Source organism: Heterodontus francisci, unplaced genomic scaffold, assembly GCF_036365525.1.
Source record: "Heterodontus francisci isolate sHetFra1 unplaced genomic scaffold, sHetFra1.hap1 HAP1_SCAFFOLD_58, whole genome shotgun sequence".
Lineage (NCBI taxonomy): Eukaryota > Metazoa > Chordata > Chondrichthyes > Heterodontiformes > Heterodontidae > Heterodontus > Heterodontus francisci.
In genome coordinates this window covers 5659751-5684035 of record NW_027142006.1, presented here as the reverse complement: position 1 = coordinate 5684035, position 24285 = coordinate 5659751, and the positions used below count along the sequence as shown (strand labels likewise).

At 47.7% G+C, this 24285-nt stretch overlaps 1 non-coding gene and 1 pseudogene across 1 annotated transcript; one reads left to right on the top strand and one right to left on the bottom strand.

Annotated features, from left to right (window-relative positions):
• LOC137365873 (histone H2A-like) overlaps positions 1-18406 on the bottom strand; it is a 138145-nt pseudogene extending 119739 nt beyond the window's left edge.
• On the top strand, positions 14716-14798 carry trnal-uaa (transfer RNA leucine (anticodon UAA)). The gene has a single exon. It is a non-coding gene; the product is annotated as a tRNA-Leu (tRNA).
• Positions 18407-24285: the final 5879 nt, after the last annotated feature.

Sequence of the window (24285 nt, the reverse complement as noted above, 5' to 3'; positions counted from 1 at the left end):
ACCTGGCATTGTGCAACGAGATAGGGTTAATTAATGACCTCATAGTTAAGGTGCCCCTAGGTAGTAGCGATTATAATATGATTGAATTTTACATTTAGTTTGAGGGTGAGGAGAGTGGGTCCCAGACTAGTATTTTAAATTTAAATAAGGGCAATTATAAGGTCATGAAAGCAGAGCTAGCTAAAGTGAACTGGCAAATTAGGTTAAGGGATCAGTCAATAGAGATGCAGTGGCAGACATTTAAGGGGATATTTCAGACTACACAGAATAGATACATTTCAACGAGAAAGAAAAGTTCCAAAGGTGGGACTCACCATCCATGGTTCACGAAAACAGTTAAAGATACTATCAAACTTAAAGAAAAAGCCTATAATTGTGCAAAGGTGGGAGGCAGGTCAGACGATTGGACAGAATATAAAAAAAACAGCAAAGAATGACTAAAAGATTGATAAGTAAGGTAAAATTAGAGTATGAGAGAAAGCTCGAAAGAAATTTCAAGACAACTAGTAAGAGTTTCGATAGATATTTTAAAAAGAAAAGAGTTAACAAAGCGACTGTTGGTCCTATAGAAAGTGTGTCTGGGGAATTAATAATGGATAATTAAGAGATGGCAGATGAATTGAACAGATACTTTGCATCGGTCTTCACTATTGAGGATACAAATAACATCCCAGTATTAGCCGTATATCAGGAAATTGAAGGGATGGAGGAACTCAAGAAAATTACAATCACCGGGGAAGTGGTACTAAACAAATTGTTGGAGCTGCGGGTTGACAAGTCGCAAGGTCCTGAATTGGCTAGTGAGATAGTTGATGCGCTGGTTTTAATATTCCAAAATTCCCTAGATTCTGGATGGTTCCGTTAGATTGGAAAAGAGTGAATGTAACTCATTTATTCAAAAAGGGAGGGAGACAGAAAGTAGGAAACGACAGGCCAGTTAGCTTAACATTTGTCTTCGGGAAAGTGTTTGGAGCTATTACAGAGGATGTTATAGCAGGGCATTTAGAAAAAATTAAGGTAATCAGGCACAGTCAACATGGTCTTTTGAAAGGGAAATCATGTTTAACCAATTTATTGGAGTTCTTTGAGGGAGTTACATGTGCTGTGGATAAAGGGGAACCAGTGGATGTATTGTATTTCGATTTCCAGAAGGATAAGGTGCCATATCAAAGGTTATTGCAGAAAATAAAAGCTCATGGTGTCGTGGGTAACATATTGGCATGGATAGAAGATTGGCTAGCTGACAGGAAACAGAGAGTCAGCATAAATGGGTCATTTTCTGGTTGGCAAGAAGTAACGAGTGGTGTGCCACAGGGATCTGTGCTGAGGCCTCAACTTTTTACAATTTATATAAATGACTTAGATGAAGGGACCGAAGGTATTGTTGCTAAATTTGCTGATCACAAAGATAGGTAGGAAAGTAGGTTGTGAAGAGGACATAAGGGGGCTGCAGATAAGTTAAGTGATTGGGCAAAGACCTGGCAAATGGAGTATAATGTGGGAAAGTCGGAAATTGTCCACTATGGCAGGAAGAACAAAAAAGCATATTATCTAAATGGTGAGAGATTGCAGAGCTCTGAGATGCAGAGGGATCTGGGTGTCCGAGGGCATGAATTGCAAAAGGTGAGTATGCAGGTCCAGCACGTAATTAGGAAAGCTAATAGAATGTTATCATTTATCACCATGGGAATTGAATACAATAGTAGGGAGGTTATGCTTCAGCTACACAGGACATTGGTGAGACCTCTTCTGCAGTACTGAGTACAGTACTGGTCTCCTTATTTGCGGAAGGATGTAAATGCATTGGAGGTAGTACAGAGATAGGCCTTCACATAGCGGAGGTCAGATGAGGATTGAATTAATTTCAATCACTGAATCTAAACAAGAAGTAAATCTGCCAGGAATGGAAGACTTTGCTTTATCTGTGAGCTTGTGGCGCAACGGTAGTGCGTCTGAATCCAAATCAGAAGGTTGCGTGTTCAAATCATGTTAGGCTCAGTTATGTTTCACAGCAGCTCAAGTTCCTGGATTTTATATCAGAAGAGAGTTCGTTCTCCTGGAATGTTCGTGCATGGTAGAATTTCAAGATCAACTTTAATCGATTAAAGTCCTGATTTCTGGTTCCGTTCCATTTCCATGCTCAGTTCTTATTTCACACTGTTTTATATCAGAACAATGTTTCAGGGATGTGATGTGGACAATCGCTCTGTCACCCAGTGTGAGAAATAAAACACAAACCGCCCAGCGTGCGGCTCAAACCCATACCTGGCTCTGTCTATCGGCCGCTTAGTTCAGTTGGTTGGGACGCAGTGTTGATAACAACAAGGCTGTGGATTTGATACCCATGTGCACTGTCACATGGTCAGTCATTAATTTGACACATTTTTGGAACACTTAAAATCCAACTTTTAGATGCAAACAAGTTTACATAAAATGTCAAAGGGAATTTATTTTGAATAACATCCATTGCATCTTTGTCACTGGTCTGGAGTAACACAGAATTCTTTCCAATTATCTTCCATTTGCTGGTAAACGTTCAACTCGTGGCCTGTTCTCGTGAATGGTCACGAGCAGCAAAAACAGACAGAGCAAGTCTGACCGCCCAGAGATGTGGAAAAGGCTTCAGTTTGGGACATATGCAGCAAATCAAATGTTCACCCGGCCCCGAAAGATTCAAAAACTGGGGAAACGGACACAAGGAGATAGAGAATAAGCTAAAGCTGACAATGTAAATATTTCCCATCATTGATATCTCTCTATTCCAATCCAACCTTCAGAGTTGGGTAAATAATTTCAGTGTAAATTGTGCAGCTCAAGAGTCAAAACCAAAGGGCGATGCAGAATAAAGGAGAACTGCCAAAACCCCAGATTGAACCAGGGATCTTCAGTCCAACACACTCCCAACTGAGCTATTTCAGTCTCACAGGCTTGGGATGATAAGTGGCAAGTAACATTCGCACCACACAAGTGCCAGGCAATGACCATCTCCAACAAGAGAGAATCTAACTATCTCCCCTTGACATTCAATAGCATTACAATCACTGAATCCCCCACCATCAACATCATGGAGGTTACCATGGGTAGCCATACAAATAACGTGACTAGAAGAGCAGGTCAGAGGCTTGGAATCCTGAGGTGAGTAATTACAGTGCAGCTGTTGGCTCCACCCCAGGGGCTGAATTTGTTCTGTAAACCATGAAGCAGCTTCCTCTCAAATCCCTGGTTTATCAATAAATCCTCTTCCAAAAGCCCCAAAGTGTGATATATTCCTCTCACTCATCCATGACTCCTGACTCCCCAAAGCCTGTCCACCATCTGCAATTCACAAGTCAAGAGTGTGATGGAATACTCTCCACTTGCCTGGATGGGTGCAATTCCAACTCAAGAATCTCAACACCGTCCAGGACAAAGCAGCCCACTTGATTGGCACCCCATCTACAAACATTCACTCCCTCCACCATCGGCACACAGTGGCAGCAGTGTGTACCGTCTACAAGATGCACTGCAGCAATGCACCAAGACTCCTTAGACAGCACCTTCCAAACCCAGCGACCTTTACCACCGAGAAGGGCAAGGGCAGCAAATGCAGGGGATACCACCACCTGCAAGTTCCCCTCCAAGCCACACACCATCCTGACTTGGAACTATATCGCCGTTCCTTCACTGTCGCTGGGTCAAAATCCTGGAACTCCCTTTCTCACAGCACTGTGGGTGTACCTACCCCACATGGACTGCAGCGGTTCAAGAAGGCAGTTCACCACCACCTTCTCATGGGCAATTAGGGATGGGCAATAAGTGCTGGCCTAGCCAGCGATGCCCACATCGCATGAATGAATGAATAAAAATGTGAAGTATCCCTTGTGTCATTCTTTTGGTCGAAAATATAACCCTGGTGGAATTGCCCCTCCCAATCACACCTCACTTCATAGAACATAGAAAATCGAGAAAATTTATGGCACAGAATGAGACCATTTAGCAATCGTGTCTGTGCCAGCTGAAAAAGAGCGATCCAGCCCAATCCCACTTTCCAGGTCTTGGGAATGGGATCTGAACAGATGTCAGAGCTCACATTATGTGAATGTTCTGTTGAAGTGTTGGTGAGCTGATATACCAGGGGAGATTCACACTGTTGGACACAGTGTGAAATACATTCAAGTATTTATAAAACATTACAACATGTGAGTAATATTCCCCATTGATTTCTCAGCACTGATGGATTGTGAAGTGGGAGACAGCCAGAATTTCCAGTGATCCACACTGACCCTGAGCTGAGAATGAAATGAGAAAAAGTTCAATCTTCAGCAGCGAGATGATGCAGAGAGGTAAGAGTCCTGAATCAAGGAGAGACTTTCTCATACTGCTGTTGAATCTCATTTCAAACACTCCTTGAACTCTCTGCCGAGGAATTCAGAGCTGGATAACGCCTGTAAAATCAGCCTAAAAAGGAAATTGTAAACACCCACCGTGGGCTCAAACTCAAAAACTTGAGATTCAGAGTTTCATGCTTTCAGCGACTGAGCTCACCAGGCCTGAGACAGTGTCCCCATCCTGTCTGTTATTGGACGGTGCAGCTGTTGGCTCCACCCCAGGGGCTAAATTTGTTCTGTAAACCATGAAGCAGCTTCCTCTCAAATCCCAGGTTTATCAGTAAATCCTCTTACAAAAGCCCCAAAGTGTGATATATTCCTCACTCAACCAGAATAAAAGTTACATCTTTTGCTCTTTTTACCTTCCAAACATTGACTTCTATTTTGCTCAGCATTTATTTCTCTCTCCTTTTTATGTTGTGCATTTCCTAATAAACATTTCATTTCAATTATTTATGAGGGATGAAATGAACAGAAAAGATTTTCTGCAATGGTACCAGGGGTGTGGGACAGAGTGAGTGGTTCGGATCTGGAATACACTGCCTGAGAGTGTGCTGGAGGCAGATTCAATCGTGGCTTTCAAAAGGGAATTGGATCAACACCTGAAGAGAGAAAATTTGCAGGGCGACAATGAAAGGGCAGAGGAGTGGAATTAGCTGATCTGCTCTTGCAAAGAGCTGTCAAGGACATGATGGACTGAATGGTCTCCTTCTGTACTGTAACCATTTCATTCCTTGATTCTAACTCTGTCAAAGTTATTCTGAACTTGCTCTGCTCCAAGGAGAACAACCCCAGCTTGTCCAGTGTCTGCACATAACTGAAGTTATGAGGAACCATGGGGAACCCACTGTGAACCTTCCTCCAGACAGAAATACAACTGTTCACCACCACACTGAGACCCAGCTGTTCACATGATTTGGATGCGGGGACCAAATGTAGTTTTTCCAAGTTTGCAGATGACACAAAACTAGGTGGGAATGTGTGTTGTGAGGAAGATGCAAAGCGGCTTCAAGGGAATTTGGACAGACTTAGTGAGTGGACAAGAAAGTGGCACATGAAATATAATGTGTAAAAATGTGAGGTTATCCACTTTGGTAGGAGAAACAGATGTGCAGATTATTTGTCAAATGGTAAGAGTGTGAATGGACAAAGGGGCCTGGGTGTCCTTGTCAATAAGTGACTGAAAGCGAACATGCAGGTGCAGCAAGCAATTAGGAAGGCTAATGATATGTTAGCCTCTATCACAAGAGGATTTGAGTACAGGAGCAGTAAAGTCTTGCTTCAATTGTATATAACCTTGGTTGGACTGAACTTTGGAATACTGTGTGAAGTTTTGTTCCCCTTACCTTAGGAAGGATATCATTGCCATAGAGGGAGTGCAACGAAGGTTCACCAGACTTGTTCCCGGGATAGCGGGACTGTCAAATGAAGAGAGATTGGGTAAACTGGGCCTGTATTCTCTAGAGTTCTGAAGAATGAGAGGTGATCTCATTGAAACTTACAAAATATTTAAAGGGATAGACAGGGTCGATGAAGCTAAGATGTTTCCCCCGGTTGAGGAGTCTAGAACCAGGGGACACAATTTCAACATCAGGGGAAAGCCACTTAGGACAGCGATGAGGAGAAATTTCTTTACTCAGTGGGTTGTGAATCTTTGGAATTCTCTATCTCAGAGCGCTGTGGAAGCTCAGTCATTGAGTATGTTTAAAGCAGAGATTGACAGATTTCGAAATACAAATGACATAGGGGATATGGAGATAGTGTGGGAAAAAGGCATTGAAGTGGACGATCAGTCATCATCATATTGAATGGCAGGGTGGGCTCGACGGGCTGAATGGCCTACTCCTGCTCCTATGTTCCTATCAGTCTGCAAACTTCATGTGCATGCTGTCATTGTCCCTTTTATTCCATGGGCTTCAGTTTTACTGGCAGTCTAGTATGTGACATCATCAAGAAGGTTTCAATAAGTTAAATAAGGAGAAATTGTTTCCAGTGGCAAAAGGGTCAGGAACCAGAGGATGTATTTATCAAGTGATTGAGAAAAGACCAGAGGCGAAATGAGGAATGATTTTTTATACAGTGATGTGTTGTCATCTGGAATGCACTGTCTGATCAGGACTTGAAAGCAGATTCAGTAGTAACTTTGAAAAGCAATTGGGATAAATACTGGAAGGAAAATTTACAGATTACAGGAAAAAGCTGAACACCAGGACTAATTGGATAGCACAACCAAAGAGACAGCACTGACACAATGGACCAAATGGTCTCCTTCTTTGGGTATCATTCTATGGTTTTATGAACATAATGTTGGTACAATTTCCTGAGTTGGAAGGGAAGTGAACCCAGATTCTGGGTATTCTAAACAACAGACCCAAACCAAATGAACAAGCCCGTTGTTTAATCTCTGTTTTTCACACCAGCTTCTCCTCGCTCTTTCTGTGTTTCCAGCCTGGTCTGTTCCTCTGACCTTCATTCCTGACACTCTATTGAGAGTGGCCAACTCACTGCGCCTCTCACTCACACCGTCACTCCACCCCTTCACCCACTTCCAAACCTCTCTGTTCAACAGTACCTCACATCTGCTCCTCTGCTCCATTAATATAACAGGAAAACATTTTCAAACAGACATCTCCAGACAGTGAACGTTCCAGTAAGACAAGGTAAAGAGCAGATTCATTCACTTTAAACACAGAGAGAGCAGCTCTCCCTGTTCAGTCTAAGGAGCAGATGTGGGTTCACTCCCATTAGTCTTAGAGACATGCGCCAGAATTTTAAGGGACCGTTGGAGACGGGAATGGAGGCCGGGGAGGGGTAGGGGGGGTGTATAAAATAGGGATGGAAGACGTTGGACCGGAATTTTCTGTCGGCGGCTGACATGCAGGGCAGACTTCGCACATCCACACGGCAAGAAGGCATTTCAAGTATTTATGAGTCCAATTGTCAGCAATTTTATTCACTGGATCCAATTGAACTAATAGCACACGGGAACTACGGGGCTTCAGAGCCTCGCCTGGTTAAAGGAGGTGACTGGGAGGTGGGAGCTGAGTGTTGTCTTCACTGGGAAGCTATCGGGTGAGGCAGCAAAAATTGGCAGAAAGGGCAGCGGGAAACACTGTCAGGAGTGGGGGCCAATGTGCCAGCTCTGCAGAGGGAACAACACCAGGGTGCCATTGGGGCAGTGCCACTTCATTGAGGGTGACAAGTGAGGTAAATGTGGCTGGGTGTTGTTTACTGTGAAGGCCTTGCACTCAGGGAGGGGCAACCTGTCATGGGCCTCATTCGAGGCTCTCATTGGATTCGAGGCTCCAATTGAGGAGGAGGAGGAGGGGTAGAGAGGAAGGGAGGGAGGCGCAGGCACCAGCAGGGGCACCACAGCAGCTTGGGGGCCCACAGGAAGGCCAGCCTCGAACAGGAGGCTGGAGAAGGAGGCAGAGGAACACGTCAGCCGAGGTTCAACTACCTGCAGATGTCCGAGTGACAGTGTCTCCGCAGACTGCACCTCTCCACGGGGGTCGTCACTGATCTCTCTGCCATGATGCAGCTGTGCCCCATGCGACTTGGTGGGCACCTGATGCCAGTGTCACTGAAGGTCACCGTGCCACTGAACTTCTTCACCACCAGATCATTGTAGGGATCCACTGGAGATATGTGTGGAATCTCACAGTCTGTAGTGAATCAGTGCATCAAGGAGGTCACCAATGTCCTGTTCAGGAGGGCCGGTGACTATGTGCACATTGATCCAAACAGTCAAGCTGAGAGAGCTATAGGATTCGGGCCATCGCTGGATTCCACCAGGTGTAGGCTGTCATTGACTGCACCCATGTGACCATCATGGCTCCTGCAGACCAGCCAGCAGCCTTCAACAGGAAGGGCTTCCACTTGCTCAGTGTGCAATTGGTCTGCGACCACTGCAAATGGATCCCATAGGTGTGTGCACAAATCCCGGGAAGCAGCCACAACGCCTGCATACCAAGGCACTCCCAGGTGCCAGAACCTTTCCGCGGCCCCATCCGCTTTCAGAGATGGATCCTTGGAGACGAGGGCTACCCACTGAGGACATGACTACTGACGTCTGTGAGGAACCCACGCACGGATGCAGAGGAGAGGTGCAACACCTGCTGCGGTTCAACCCGAGCGACCATCAAGGAGGCCATTGGTCTCCTGAAGATGAGATTCAGGTGCCTAGATCGATCCAGTGGAGCCCTTCAGTATGTCCCGGCGAGGGTCTCGCATATCGTGGTGGTTTGCTGTGCACAGCACAATCTGGCATTACAGAGGGGTGAGGTGTTGACTAGTGAGGATATCGTGGAGTGTGATGTCTCCTCTGATGATGAGGATGTGGAGGAGGATGCTGCCCAAGCAGTGCCAGATGAAGAACCTCAGGCACAGCAGGAAAGGGGCCATGAGATACACACAAGGGAGACATGAGACACCCTTATACATTCAAGTTTCCTTTGAGCCTTACCACCTTCTGGAACCACAGCAATAAAGTCTTAGCTTTAAGCAGCCCTGTTGTCGCCTTCTTCCTTCTGCACTGCAGCGTCCAGGTACACATCGCACAGTGACAAGACCGAAGCTTTGTGAACTCAGGGCTTGGTCCCTCACTTCCAGCCCCTTGGGAGGAAGGGTTTAAATGAAGTCCCAAAGGGCATCAACAATAGGAAGGAGACATAGTGAGAGAACATCATTTCTTTCTTCCGTGTGACATCAAATGCAACCCTATCCATCTGGAATGCACATTCACCATGAACCCTAAGTGAATCTAGGTGCTCTTCTGAAATCTTTTCCGCATGCTCCTACGTGGTGCTCCCCCTGCTCTGTCAGCTGAGGTGGAGACAGGCTGCTGACCTTGCTGCCCCATGGCTTGGGATGACATTGGTGGCCGTCCTCTTGCTGCCTGAGGCCTGGAGGGCCCCGGCACACTGAGGGCCTCCTCCACAGGTACAGGGACCCCCCCTCTGTCATCGAGGGTGATGGAGGCAGGCACTGGCATCACTTGTGTCACTCGCAGAGGGGCTTTGGAGCTACTGTCCACACCAGGAGCACCCTGAGAGGAGACCCCAGATGTAGCAGCCAGCTGCTCCTCCCCCTTATAAGACACACTTGTACCTCGCTGCTGACCTGAGAGGGATGTGGACCTGGTGAAGAGTTCAGGTGCCTCGTCCCCCCTCTCGCCTTGTCACCGCTGGATGAAGCTCATGGACAAAGCGATGGAGTGCAGGTCTGCACACATCTCCGGCAGCCACTGATTGGTCGGCTGGATCTGGCTCTCCATCAGAGTCACCAATCTCTCAAGGAAGGAAGCCAGACACACCCCCATCAGAGACAGTGCAGCATGCAAGGCCTGGATGGACTCCTCCATCATCCGAACTTGGGTACACATAACCTCCGGCAACTCTGCCAGATGTTGCCTGACCTCTTGCTGCAGCTGCAGCATTTCCCGTGTTGCTGGTGACACCAGAGGCACGTCATCAGCCTGGGACTCAGCATGGGCCTGGCCTCCCACAGACTTCCAACTGCCAGTGGCCTCGGCTGTCACAGCCTCAGTCAGCTGCCCGGGCCTGTCTGTGACGTGCTCACCAGCTTGTGTGCCCAAATCTAACAGCGAGTGGATACCCACCGAGTGAGGGTTTCTGTGCTGGTGGAGGGTGCAGGGGAATGATGTGACGGTGCACCCTCTGAGGCTCCCTCCTCCTCCTCAGAGGTGTCTGGCTGTCCCCCAGTCTCTCCAGCTCTTCGCTCTTGTCGTTCATCCTAGCCTGCATGTGAAAACAGGGACATTGAAGGGTTAGAGTCTGCCCATCGTGACATTCCAACCACCCCTACTGTGCAGCTCCATTGATGCAGTGGTGAACAGATGAGCAGTGTGGCTCCTTTGCAGCAGATGCACCCTTGTGCCCCAGGAGATGTTCACTCACTCTCTTAGGTAGGTGTCCCTGTCTCTCCATCAGCTATGGAGCAGCTGCTTTGCTGCCCGGCCTGTTCCATGGCCTCCTCCTCCATCGGGATGAGGACATGGAGATAAGGCATCCACTGCCAGTCTTGACACGCTCTTTCCGATTGTGGGCTGTCTTCTATTGCAGCCACTATGATCAACAAAGTTCGTCTCCCAGCGGGGACAAGCCCAACATCTCTGATGGTGATAATCCAGCAGTCCATGATGTGGACACACATATTCCTCCTGCATGTGGCCCCTCTCGAGGGACTGTGTGCGTTTAGACAATGACTGACGTGCACCTCCCACCGAGATGCAGCCAAGCCTCAGGCAGCGTGTCCTGCTGCCCTTCCCCAATACACATGACTGGGTGGTCACTCCCTTTCCACCAAACACTCCCTCTCACTCTGCCATGCGCAATGTCCAAAGGGTCCAAAGTGTTTTGAGTTTGTGCCTGAGCAGCCTGGATCCGGTCATTGACCCACTTCGTGCACTGGATCCATGTCTTGGGGTTGACCCCACGGCTGCTGACTTCACCTACTATCTCAAAGCAGCTTTGCTTGGTCAGGTGGACAGGTCTCCACCTCCCATCCCTGGGGAAGAGGATCTTCCACCTATCTGTTGTCACCTGGAGGCGAACCTGCAGGAAGGCATCGCAAAACTATTGGACCATGGTCACTGCAGGCTCGCATTCAGCTCGTTATCTATCAGGCAGCAGAGACAGCAGAACGGGTCCTGGGGCATCAGTGACAGCAGAACGGGTCCTGGGACAGCAGAATGGGTCCTGGGCAGCAGAGGCAGCAGAACAGGTCCTGGGGCAGCAGATGCAGCAGAACAGGTCCTGGGGCAGCAGAGACAGCAGAACAGGTCCTGGGGCAGCAGATGCAGCAGAACAGGTCCTGGGGCAGCGGAGGCAGCAGAACAGGTCCTGGGGCAGCAGATGCAGCAGAACAGGTCCTGGGGTAGCGGAGGCAGCAGAACAGGACCTGGGGCAGCAGATGCAGCAGAACAGGTCCTGGGGTAGCGGAGGCAGCAGAACAGGTCCTGGGGCAGCAGATGCAGCAGAACGGGTCCTGGAGCAGCAGAGGCAGCAGAACGGGTCCTGGGGCAGCAGAACGGGCCCTGGGGCAGCAGAGGCAGCAGAATGGGTCTTGGGGCAGCAGAACGGGTTCTGGGACAGCAGAACGGGACCTGGGGCAGCAGAGGCAGCAGAACGGGTTCTGGGACAGCAGAGGCTGCAGAACGGGTCCTGGGACAGCAGAGGCAGCAGAACGGGTTCTGGGACAGCAGAGGGCTCTCAGGAAGACACTCCTTTAAACCAGGCAGCAGTGAATACAGGTCTGGCAGTCCTTTCAATATGGTGCCAGCACCTGCCGTTGTGTCAGATGTCGGTGCCATCGGTGCCTCGTTCCCTGCCTCTGGTCCTTGTTTACATGGGCCCCACGCCTCCCCTTCATTAATTGGTCAGCTGCTCCGTGATCGGGGTCGGCCGGCCACATTTCACTCGTGTGGTGACGGCACCCACTCACGGTGTCTCTGCCGAGAGCCGCACCGTTAGGTTAAAATTCAGCCCATGGGGTCAAGAGTGGAAAATCTCCCCTCTGATTCTCTCTACTTAAACTGATGGAGACACCAAATTAAAACTGATGAAACCAGGGATTGTATCCTGGTTCTTCAATCTAGTGTTCTCCCAACTGAGCTATTCCATCCTCACTGTGAACTCATCTTCATTGGAGACAAATATAACTCCAGGCGGAATTTCCCCACCCGTTCATTCCTCACTTCAGGGGAATGGGACCCAACCAGATCGCGGAACTCAGATTATGTTAATGTTCTGCTCTTGATATCTTCATATTATCTTGCGTTTGAGCCACTTTTAATCAGGTTCACGGACAAATTCTTCCATCATCCCTTCTCCCACATTCTCTCTCTCTCATTCATTCTTTATTCCTCACAGTCCAGAAAGAGTTAGGAATCAGAGCTCACTCCCAAACCCTCTGCACACAGACCTCTGTCTGTTACCCTGTTTGATCCAAGAGACCAGTCAATAAATTACACTCTTTATAAACACAGAAAGCTGCCTCAGAGTGTTGGACAGAGATAAATACACTGAAGTCTTTTGAAAAAAGTTCATCTTACGGGTTGTTACTGAGCCCACAGAGCAGGGCGGGCCCAGGCTCCAGCCCCAGCCCCAGCCTGTGCTGTGTTAGCTGATGCCACCTGGTGTGAAACTGAGTCACACGGAGCAGGAAAGGGCCTGATTGTATTCATGGCCTGTGTTGAGTTAACTGATCCCACTCAGTGTGGTAGGAGCCACACAGAACAGAATGGGCCCAGGCTCCTTCCTCAGCCTGAGGGATGATAGTTCTTCTCACACATTGTTGTCCAGAGCCCCACACAGAACAGGGAAATCTCAGGCTCCATCCCCGGCCTGTGGTATTTTACTTCATCGCACCTGGTATGGTACGGAGTCCCCAGAGCAGGAAAGATCCAGCTTCCATCTCCGGCCTGTGCTGAATTAGCTGATCTGACCTGGTTGGCACTGAACCGCAATCAGGGAAGGATGGGCCGAGGCTCCATGGCCTGTGGTGTGTTAGTTATTCTCATTTGGTGAGGTACTGAGCACTATATAGAGCAGGATGGGCCTGTGCTCAGTGAGCTGATCTCACCTTGTGTGGTTCTGAGACCCACACACAAAGCAGGACAGGCCTAGGCCTCATCCCCGGCCTGTGTTCAATTAGCTGATCTCATCCAAAAGATTTTGATAAGGTTCCACACAAGAGGCTTCTCTATAAGATTAAAGTCCCTGGTATCAGTGGTAATATATTGATCTGGATTGGGAACTGACTGGCAGGACGTAGGCAGAAAGTAGTTACAGATGGATCTGGATCTGTTTGGAGACCAGTTACCAATGGTATCTCACAGGGATCGGTGTTGGGACTGTTGCTCTTTACTATTTTTATTAATGATCTGGATGTAGGTGTAGGGGGCACCATCTGTAAATTTACAGATGATTTGAAGATCTGTGCGAGTGTTCAGACTGTAAACGATACTCGACTGTTTCAGGCTGATCTTAATGTGTTGGGAGATTGGGTTCATGACTGGTAAATTATGTTTAATTTGGGTAAGTGCAGTGTTATTCATGTGGACAGGGCGAATGCTCAACATTCATACACCCTTCAGGGAAAAACATTAAAGTAGGTGGAAAAAAGAAAATAATTTTGAGCAGAGATCTGGATGTTCTAGTGCACAGATCTCTAAAGGTACAGCAGCAATGCTGTGAAGTGATAGTTGGAGCAAATAGAGGGTTGGGCTGCATTCAGAGGACAATTGAGTATAAAATGAGGCATATTCTTTCATGGGATGTGAGCGACACTGGCAAGTCCAGAATTTGTTACCCATCCCTAATTGTCCTTGACAAGGTGGCGGTGAGCTCCCTTCTCGAATTGCTGCACTCCATGTGGTGTAGGTACACCCACAGTGCTGTTAGGAAGGGAGATCCAGGATTTTGACCCAGCATCAGTGAATGAACAGCGATATATTTGCAGATCAGATGGTGAGTGACTTGGAGGGGAGCTTGCACATGGTGGTGTTTCCATGCATCTGCAGCCCTTGTCCTTCAAGGTTTAATTGTGTATTCCTTTGCTGTGTTTGACCTCACCAAAGGCATCACCTCACACTTCTCCAAGTTGAATTCCATTTGCCACTTTTCTGCCCACCTGACCAGTCCATTTCTCCAGCTCTCCTAATGAGCATTTCACCATGTGCCTTGAGCTGAGTTACTCATCACAGAATTCCCACGATCTGATTTACTCTTGTAGCCAGAGTATGTATATGAATGGTCTAGTTAAGCTTTTGTCAATGGTAACCCCCAGGATGTTGATGGTGGGGGGATTCAGCGATGGTAATGCTGTTGAACGTCAAAGGGAGATGGTTACATTCTCTCTTGTTGGAGATGGTCATTGCCTGGTACTTATGTGGTGTGAATGTTACTTGCCACTTAGCTGCCCAAGTCTGAATGTTGTCCAGGTCTTGCTGCTTCTGGACATGGACTCCTTCAGTATCTGAGATGTCCCGAATTTGTCCTTTTATGAAACCTTGGTCAGGACTCACTTGGAATATTGTCTCCAGTCTTGGTCTCCTCACATGATGGGTGATATTGAGGCTTTGGAAAGGGTACAGAGGAGAGACATTCAACGAATTCCCAGTATAAGACATCTTGGTTATCAAGTTAGACTAAAAGAGTTGGGACCCTACACCTCAGAGAAACGTAGACTGAGGGGTGATCCGATTGAGGTTCATAAATAATGAAGGGTCCAATTTAGCATGGGAGAGGAGTCATAACTTTGTATTGGAAAAGGCCAGATGGCACCCGCATCACATTAAATTTCATTTTCAGTGCTGGGTTAACGTACCAGGATGGCCGAGTGGTTAAGGTGTCGGACTTAATATCCAATAGACATGTGTCTGCGTGGGTTCAAACCCCACTCCTGCTATCTGTGCTTACAAAATGTTACTTTTTCTTTCCCTGACTTTTGCCTTGCACCATCATCTCTTCTGTCATTTCATCACTCTTAGCTTCCAACTGATCACAGCTTCCTATTATTTGATCTGCCCCAGCACCGTTGCTTGGCTCTGCGCTTGCTTATAAACTGGTAAATCTTTAACTTAATCTCCTCTGTACCCTGACAATGACCTTCTCATCCTTCCTGGATTGTGGTTCCTCACAGGATCCGCTGCCTCTCCGACTCCCCTCCAGGTAACTGAAGGCCCTGAGCCTTGGTCTCGCTTTATACGCTAGCTGGTAGTTGATTCCTTGCAGGTCTGCCACCGCTCAGGAGAAGCTCAAAACCCAGATCAAGCAAAGTATCAAGAGGAATGTGAACAAAGGCTCCCTGGTGCAGAGCAAGGGACAGGGAGCCTCCGGCTCCTTCAAAATCAGCAAGAAGCAAAACCGAGGGAAAAGTGGGAAATAAGGTGAAGAAACCATCACACAAGAAATCTTTAGTGAAGAAACCAGCAGACGTGAAAGTGACAACAAAGAAAGTAACAGCCAAGAAAACGAGCAGCAAGGCGGCGGCAACGCCAAATAAGGTGGTGAAGAAAGCAGCGCTTCAGAAAAAGTCTCCTGCGAAGAAGGTCAAAAAAGGCAAGAGTGCGGCGGGCGGAAAGGCGCTGAGGAAAGTGCAGACATGGAAGAGCAAGGTCAAGCCGAAAGCAGCGAAGGCTCAGAAAGCAGGGTCTGGAAAGAAGTGAAAGAGCGCAGGAAACTTGTAAACATCTGAACACAAAGGCTCTTCTCAGAGCCACCCACATCTCTCAGGAAAGAGCTGATCCCCTGATCAAATGATCCCTGTCCCGGCCCCGCCTGCAGATTCCACATGGAAATGATTTGGAGTAAATCCAGGATCCCTGGTGACTCCCCTCCACCCAGCCCTTTCCCCACTCTCTGTAATAAAACAGAGGGATATCCGGCCCTCACTCTAACTGGAGATGTGTTCGGTGCAGTCTCAGTTCACAAATTCAGGGGGAGAGTCTGTAAGACAGGAACACTGGCGGAGAAACCCCACCTCACAACTCAAACCCCAACACATGAGTTTCTCCAATTCAGCTGGAGTCGGGTGACAACAGGAGCTGGGATAGGCTGTAATCGGGAATGTGAAGAATGGATTTGTTCAGGGAGGAATGTACCTGGAATCTCCGAAAATAATAGTTCCTTATTTCACCAGATGACACATTCTGCAGTGAGAGTGAAAAGTCTCGTCACTGCTTCACATTTACTAATTGTTTGGTTCGAGATGAATGATGAGTCAGAGAGTAATGACAGGATCTGAAGCTTCTCTCACACCAGCCCTTGAAGGACTCAGTGTGAAGTGTCCAATGTGTGAAGCTACTGCCAGGGTTTGTCAATCTGAACAGTTTCAGCTCAGTTACTGGGGGCCTGGAATCCCCGCAGTTTGACTCTGTCTCTGATTGGTCACCCGCTTCTCAATCCAATTCTTAACCAATAGGAGAATCACATATAAGTAAATAGAAGTTCTCATTGGCTTAGATTTTCCAAATGGAAAAAGCCCGGCAATTCCAGAGCAGGAAGGAATTGAAGTGATGGAAAATTTCAATTTTCAGGCAACAATTTTAAAACCTCTCATTTTATGTTCTGTTTTACTGTATTTACCGTCACAAAATCCTGACGCGATTTTAGGAATCGTTTTCATTTGTCAATCTGTTAACTGTAAGCGGCGGAAGGAAGGTCCGGTTCAGCAATTTAAAACGGGACAAATATCAGCTTCCTCTCTGTAAAAGGAACACATTAGCGACTAACCGCTTCTCACAGGCTTCTCGGGGACTGACAGAAACGAGTGGTTTCTGATCTTTTCTCCTGAAAGAGGCGGATAATGCTGCAGGGAGCAATGAACTGCCCTTCACTTTCTGGCTGCTAATACACCCCTGACTTTAAACAGTTCAAACAGCGACTGATGCTTCTGCCGGAAAATGAGCAGATTCACCAGAATGGTCCCGGTCCATCATGGCCAAAGACATCCAGCTGGCCCGCCGCATCCGCGGGGAACGCACCTAAAACCCAGCTTCACTAACAAGTGCTCTTTTCAGAGCCACCAAATCAGCAAAGGAAAGAGCTGCCATCTCTGTTCATCATCAAATCCATCAGATTGAAGGGGCGGTCACATGGTTTCTGTTTTGTCACATCACTTTCCCGAAAGGCCTGCAGGACTGAGAACTGATCTGGAATTTAGAAAGCAGCATTACCGGAGACTCATTGCTGCTCAGCACAATCTCAACCCCGCTCCTGGGATCCGTTAGCTGGCATTTGGGGAAAAGAAATGGATCCCAGTTTTATTTGGAAGGCATTAATGGAGCCGGGTCCGTTCACATGAGGGTTATTTACAAACATTACCCAATGAGTTCACTAATATTTGAATCCATTGGAGATCAGTGCACAGGATATGTAAGGCAGCTCGGTCACTCTGACTGAAACCGCCAGTTCCCCGGGGCTGCAGACCCTGACACTGAGGGCAGAGAATCCCCGACTCTATCCCGCTGCCGGATGAAACAGACAGCTCTGTGTCCGGAGAATAGGGAGGGCCGGGGGGAAGGCACATATTAAAGAGCTGCATTGGACTCAGCTCCTGTGTGTGCACAACTCTCACTGATTCCGTCCTCTGGGAACAGTGCGGTCTAAACAGATCAGGTTGGGAGAGAAACACACAGCCCGAGAATGGCCTCTTCCTTCCTGCATTTACTCTGTTCCGGGAGCAGATTCTCATTGAGAAGCGGCGCTCAGATCACCAGAGAGAAAAAAAAAACACAATTCAAACTGTCCAAATGAAAAACAGAGAATTAACCCGGACACTTCCATTATTAAATTAATTCAGCAGCTCCGAACCAGTTCCCGTTAATGTACCGGGATAATCTCGGGATTTATCAAATCGAAGGCAGCGGGATTTATTAAATTGTTGATTCTGACACCCTGTAGTTCACTTCTTCACTTAACAAGAGGGGGAGATGTGTGAGCAGAGAAACAGAGTGAAATCCAGAGAGGGAACTGAAAACACACCTGGACAGATGTGAAACAGGTCAATCAACTGTTACAATAACTCCATCTCTGACTCCCTCCTGACAGTAACCAGTCCTTTCACAGAGACCGTGGGTGGCTCTGAAAAGAGCCTTTGGTTTATTTGATGACATTTTGGCCGCTTTACTTTTTTCTGGGAGCTCTGAGTGCTGGTTTTCTTGGGCAGCAGCACGGCCTGGATATTAGGCAGCACCCCGCCCTGAGCGATGGTCACCCCTCCCAGCAGCTTGTTGAGTTCCTCGTTGTTGCGGACGGCCAGCTGCAGTTCTCTGGGGATGGTGCGGCTCTTCTTGTTGTCCCGGGCCGCGTTACCGGCCAGCTCGAGGATTTCAGCGGTCAGATACTCGAGCACAGCAGCCAGATAGACCGGGGCTCCGGCACCCACACGCTCAGCATAGTTGCCCTTTCTCAGGAGCCTGTGAACACGGCCCACTGGAACTGCAGTCCAGCCCGGGAGGAGTGAGACTTGGCCTTGGCCCGAGCTTTCCCGCTGGTCTTTCCTCTTCCAGACATTTCCACAATCTCACAAATACTTTCACAAAGAATGAATAATTTCCTTAGCATTGATGCGACGTTGTAGGCAGTCAGGGTGGCCGAGCGGTCTAAGGTGCTGCGTTCAGGTCGCAGTTTCCATGGGAGGCGTGTGTTCGAATCCCAATTCTGACAAGTTGTGTTTTGACTGCACTGGAGGCGTTTGGGAGCAGTGGTGAAGAGCAAAGAGAAAGCAGGAAAGAACATGAACAAACAAAGTAACAATGGACCCAAAGATGTTGCATCAAAACATTAGAGTAAGAGGCAACAAAGCAAACAGCAGGGCACATAAAATATCAAAAATGTAACCTTTGTATCGGGGTGGAAGATGTTGCCAATATCCTCAATGAATACTTTACTGTTTTCCCGAATGAGAGGGTGATGCAGATATTGTTACTAAGGAGGAGGAGTGTGAAGTATTGGACGTGATAACTTAAGGAGAGAGGAAGTCTTAATGGTATGAGCATCCTTGAATGTGGATAAATCATCAGGACCAGATGAAATGTACCCCAGGCTGTTGAAAGAAGCCAGGGAAGAACTAGTGGAAGGTCTGACCATCATTTTCCAATCCCTCAAAGGATACAGGTGTGGTGCCAGAGGATTGGAGGTCTTGTTACGTTGCAATAAAAGCAAAATACGAGGCAGATCAAGCATGGCTGATCATTTCGAGTAGAGAAACAGGGCTGAATTCCCTGAACCAGTGCTACAGCTTTCAGAATAGAAGGAGCCTATACACACCTGATGGGTTCCACTTAAACAAAAGAGCTGGAGGTGTTGACAGTCAGAACAGATAAAATGTGGAGTGTTTGAAGCAGATTCTGTGTGGTTACTGTAGTTGTACTATGGAGTTATTTCAAAGAGGTGATTCTGAATGTAATGGATCAACGTGGACCCGTCCAAGGCAAAGGTTCTAAGCTTCCCTGTGGTCCAGCCTGGTTGAATGGAACTGAAGCAAACAAATCATCCAGAAGAGGAAAAGATATGTAAGGCCATGAAAGCACAGAATTCAGATGGATGCAATACCAGATGGTATGGCAAGAGTGTAAAACAGCAACAGACTGGTGAATAAAACTTTCCCATTGAATGAGACAAGAGAAAAGGGTAATAATAGTGTCAGAGGTGAGTTGTGACACTATTCACATTCCACCTTGATCTGAATAGGACTGTTGAAGGGAGTGATTGAGAAGAATAGAGGAGAAATGAAAAGAAAGGAGAAATAAACAAAAGGTCTTTTGATTTTAGAATGCTTGTTTTTGGAAATGACAGACTGTAAAGTGTGTTTGTCAGAAGATATAGAGCGAAGTTGGGTATGACAAGATCACAGGAAAGTTGTGCCCTGAGACAAGGTGTGTGTTGACAGGAAAGCTGCTTTCTTTTGCACAATATGTATTTTATTCGTATAATTTGTGCAATTACATTGCAAAGCAGTTCAAATTTAATATTACATAAGGTACAATACAGATCAGTTTCCTTCAATAATGTACATGATGTATCTCACTATCCCTGCCTGCACAGGTTATATTTACAGTATTTACATTATACATCAAACATTCTCTGGTGCAAACAGCCCGAGGGGTTTTACACAGGTTGCAGCCCCTCACTGTACTATGGACTACTAGGGCCTCAGACTGCAGCCTTTCCCCATTGAGTCTCCATGGTGGCTTCCCCAAGCTTTAATGCCGTCCCACAGCACATAGTCTTGGACGTTGCAATGTGCCAGTCTGCAACACTCGGTCATGGACAGCTCTTTGCACTGGAATACCTGTCCCACGGCCGGGCTCGTTCTCAATAGAGATCATTTCAAATGAACATTTCCTAAATCCGTGCTTTCTCTCTCGCAATACAGAGAACAGGATGTCTAGCAGATTCAGTGTGAGACGATAACACTGCCGGGTAAAGGCCGCTTTCCAACTCCAATCTTAACACAGGAGATTCCCCAAACAGCTGCAGGAAGGTGTTTGTAAACTGCAGGAAGCGGATGTGTGTGGAAATGGTGATGTTACTGAGGAGGTTTCTTAGTATAGAATGGACTATGTTTAGGTGGGAATATTACTGAGTGTTAATTGCATCGGGACCATATTTAAAAGCTCCGGCTTTCTGGAAAGCCTTGACTATGAAGGCCGAGTCTGGAAGGGTTTGTGTGGAGAGCTGGGTTTTGGTTCTACTGTTAATAAAGGGTTTGAAATTGGCAGCCCGGAGGAAACTGGAGGTGGAGCTGAAAGAGGAGGGGCCGTTCTCTCTCTGTCTGTCACTCTGGGTGTCTCCTCCATCTAGCTCTCTGTTTAACCTTCACTCGTGTCTCCTCCCCTCCTTGCTCTCACTCTGCCTTTCTCAGCCAGGTCCAGGCGGCCTGTATAAAAAGGAGCCTGACAGAATCAGTCTCTTTTATTGTGCACTGATTTGAGGACAGAATCAACATGTCTGCCAGTAAACAAGAGTATGCTCCAGGCTGGCAGCATGTTAGAATCCATGAGGAAAGGCATCATCACCCTCATCGACAAGCAGAAGGGGGAGAGGACAGAAATCAGAAATTGGTGGCCCAATTTCTGCTTAATGCTGACTACAAGATTCTGTCAAAAGACATAGCCAGTCGATTCAAGTCTGCTCTGGAGTTGGTGATTCACCCTGATCAGACCTATACTATACCAGGCAGGACAATCTCTGATAGTTTTGCGCTACTCAGGGATATGATCACCTATGTACGGGACAGAAGGGTGGACACCTGCCTCATCAGCCTGGACCAGGAGAAGGCTTTTGACAGGATATCGCACACTTACATGATGGATGTGCATTCCAAAATGGGGTTTGGGGAGGGAATCTGCAATTGGATCAAACTACTCTACACAAACATCAGTAGTGCAGTCTCAATCAATGGGTGGGAATCAGAAAGTTTCCCGATCCAATCTGGAGTCAGACAGGGCTGTCCTCTCTCCCGTGTCTTGTTTGTTTGCAGTATTGAACCCTTTGCTGAGTCTATTAGGAAGAATGCGAGCATCAGAGGGGTGACAATCCCAGGCAGCGGAGGCACTCAGGTTAAAACCTCCCTGTACATGGATGACGTCGCCGTTTTATGCTCGGATCCACTGTCTGTGCGCAGAGTGATGAGCATCTGCGACCAGCTCGAACTGGCCTTGGGAGCCAATGTTAAACATGGCAAGAGCGAGGCCATGTTCTTTGGGAACTCGGCTGACCGATCCTTTGTCCCCTTCACCGTTTGGTGAGATTACCTGAAGGTGCTGGGGATATGGTTTGGAAGGGCTGAGACGTGCACCAAAACCTGGAAGCAGCGAGTAGCCAGGGTACTACATAAGCTGAGCATGTGGGAGCAGCGATCTCTCTCCATTATGGATAAGAACCTGGTCATCAGGTGCGAGGCGCTCACATTGCTGTGCGTGGTGCAGGTCTGGCCCATACCGCATTCCTGCGCTGTGGCGATCACCTGAGCCATTTTCCGCTTCATCTGGGGATCCAAAATGATCCGAGTCCGGAGGGACACGATGTTCAAACCTCTGGATAAGGGCGGGAAAAATGTACCCAACGTCGCCTTCATCCTTATGGCTACCTTTGTGTGCGGCTGCATCAAGCTGTGTGTCGATCCCCAGTTTGCAAACTTCAAGTGTCACTACGTGCTGTGGTTCTATCTTTCCCCAGTGTTGCAAAGGATGGGCCTGGTCATATTGCCGCGGAATGCTCCATCCAGTTGGACTGTGCCGTACTGCCTATCCTTCATGGAAAAGTTTCTGTGGAAAAACACCTTTGACCACCAATCCATCAGGCAGTGGTCTGCACGGAATATCCTCAAGGCCCTACGGGAAAAGGAGATGGTGGATCCTGTCGGATGGTCCCCTGAGCAGAAGTCCAAAGTCATTTGGCAGAATGCCTCATCACCAGAACTTTCAAACAAGCACCAAGATGTAGCCTGGCTGATGGTGAGAAGAGCCCTCCCTGTCAGATCCTTCCTGCACACCCGAAGTCTCACCCCATCCACACGCGGCCCTCGAGGTGGCTGTGGTGGAAAAGAGACGTTGCCCACCTCTTTCTGGAATGTGTCTTTGCAAAGCAGGTGTGGAAGAGATGCAGTGGTTTTTGTCGAGGTTCATCCCAAGCAGCTCTGCAGCACAGGAGTCTGTGCTCTATGGGCTGTTCCCAGGGACGCACACCGAGGTAAACATCAACTGTTGCTGGAAGACTATCAATTCGTTGAAAGACGCTCTTTGGTCTGCCCGAAAATTGCTGGTCTTCCATGCAAAGAGTTGTCCATGACCGAATGTTGCAGACTGACACATTCCAAGGTCCAGGACTACGTGCTGAGGGACGCACTAAAACTTGGGGCAGCCGCAGCAAAGGCTCAATGTGGAAAGACCACAGTGTAAGGTCCCCTCACCAAGCTGAACTGAGGAGCTGGAACCATGGGAAACCACTCGAACTGTAGCCAGAAAATATTTGTTTGCTGTAAAATGTACATGGCATGACAATGAAATGGAAGGGTTGTGAGGTAACTCACTCCTGTATTGAAGGAAACTGTTCTCCTTTGCATTCTTTGTATTGTTTGACTTGGTGCTTTTTGGAACTGTTTTGTAATGTATTTTTTTTTTACAGATTTTTTATGAATAAAGTATATTTTGGAAATTAATAAAAGAAAGTCTGGCAGAGGTAAAGGAGGGAAAGGACTGGGCAAAGACGGAGCAAAGCGGCACCGCAAAGTGCTTCGTGATAATATCCAGGGCATCACCAAACCAGCAATCCGCCGCCTGGCTCGCCGTGGCGGGGTCAAGCGGATCTCAGGTTTGATCTATGAGGAGACTCGCGGGGTGTTGAAGGTTTTCCTGGAGATTGTGATCAGGGATGCGGTCACCTACACTGAACACGCCAAGCGCAAGACGGTCACTGCCATGGATGTGGTGTACGCTCTGAAACGGCAGGGCCGCACTCTCTACGAATTCAGCGGCTGAACAACTCGACCCTTTCCAGCAAACACAACAAAGGCTCTTCTGAGAGCCACCAACCGCCTCACAGAGAGAGCAGTGACCTGGAAACGGGAGCTGGGATAGGCTGTTTAGAACTGTCTGGAATAAATCTGTGCTGTGTTCGAGATACAAAACTAGAATCCCCAAATTTGACATTTCATTTGCAGCAAGGATGTGCAGTGGATTTGATTTTCTGAACGGGCTGTGTAAACAGTGCCCGAGGCTCTACAGTTAGTTATTTCCCCAGTCCACACATGCCCTCAGTGAAAAGCCACATCACTCCTCCAGAATCACTCATTGTTTTCACAGAATTTCAAAATGATTTCGCTGCAATGAGAGAATCCGGGAGTTTTGCAGCAGCCGTCACTGGAACCAGACCCACTTGTGATGTTATTTCCCCCGAGACGGTGCTTCCTGCACTGAAACTGACAGGGTTTGTGAAACTGATCAGTTTCAGCTCATTCATTCAGGGACCTGGAATTCCCGCAGTTTGAGCCCGCGCGATCCAGAGCCCACTTCTGATTGGTCACCCTCTTCCCATTCGCATGTCTTAACCAATTGCCGAGCCTCGAATTAGAAAATACAGCAAATCATTGGCTTAAATTGTCGTCCTGGCAGAAAGTTTGAATTCAAAAAAGCCGCCAATTTCAGTGTTGGGCAGAATCGAATTACTCAACGAATCTCAATAACGAATTGGCAGCACATTTTATACTTTCCCCGATTTTCCTTTCCATCGATTGGGGTGCTAATTCACTCGGGTGCGTTTGCTAATACTAACTGTAATCCTCAGATCCATTTAACATTTCAATAATCCTATCAAATACAAAAGGAATTTTATGATTGAATTTCCATTGGAAGATAGTGAATTAGCACCCCGATCGATGGAAAGGAAAA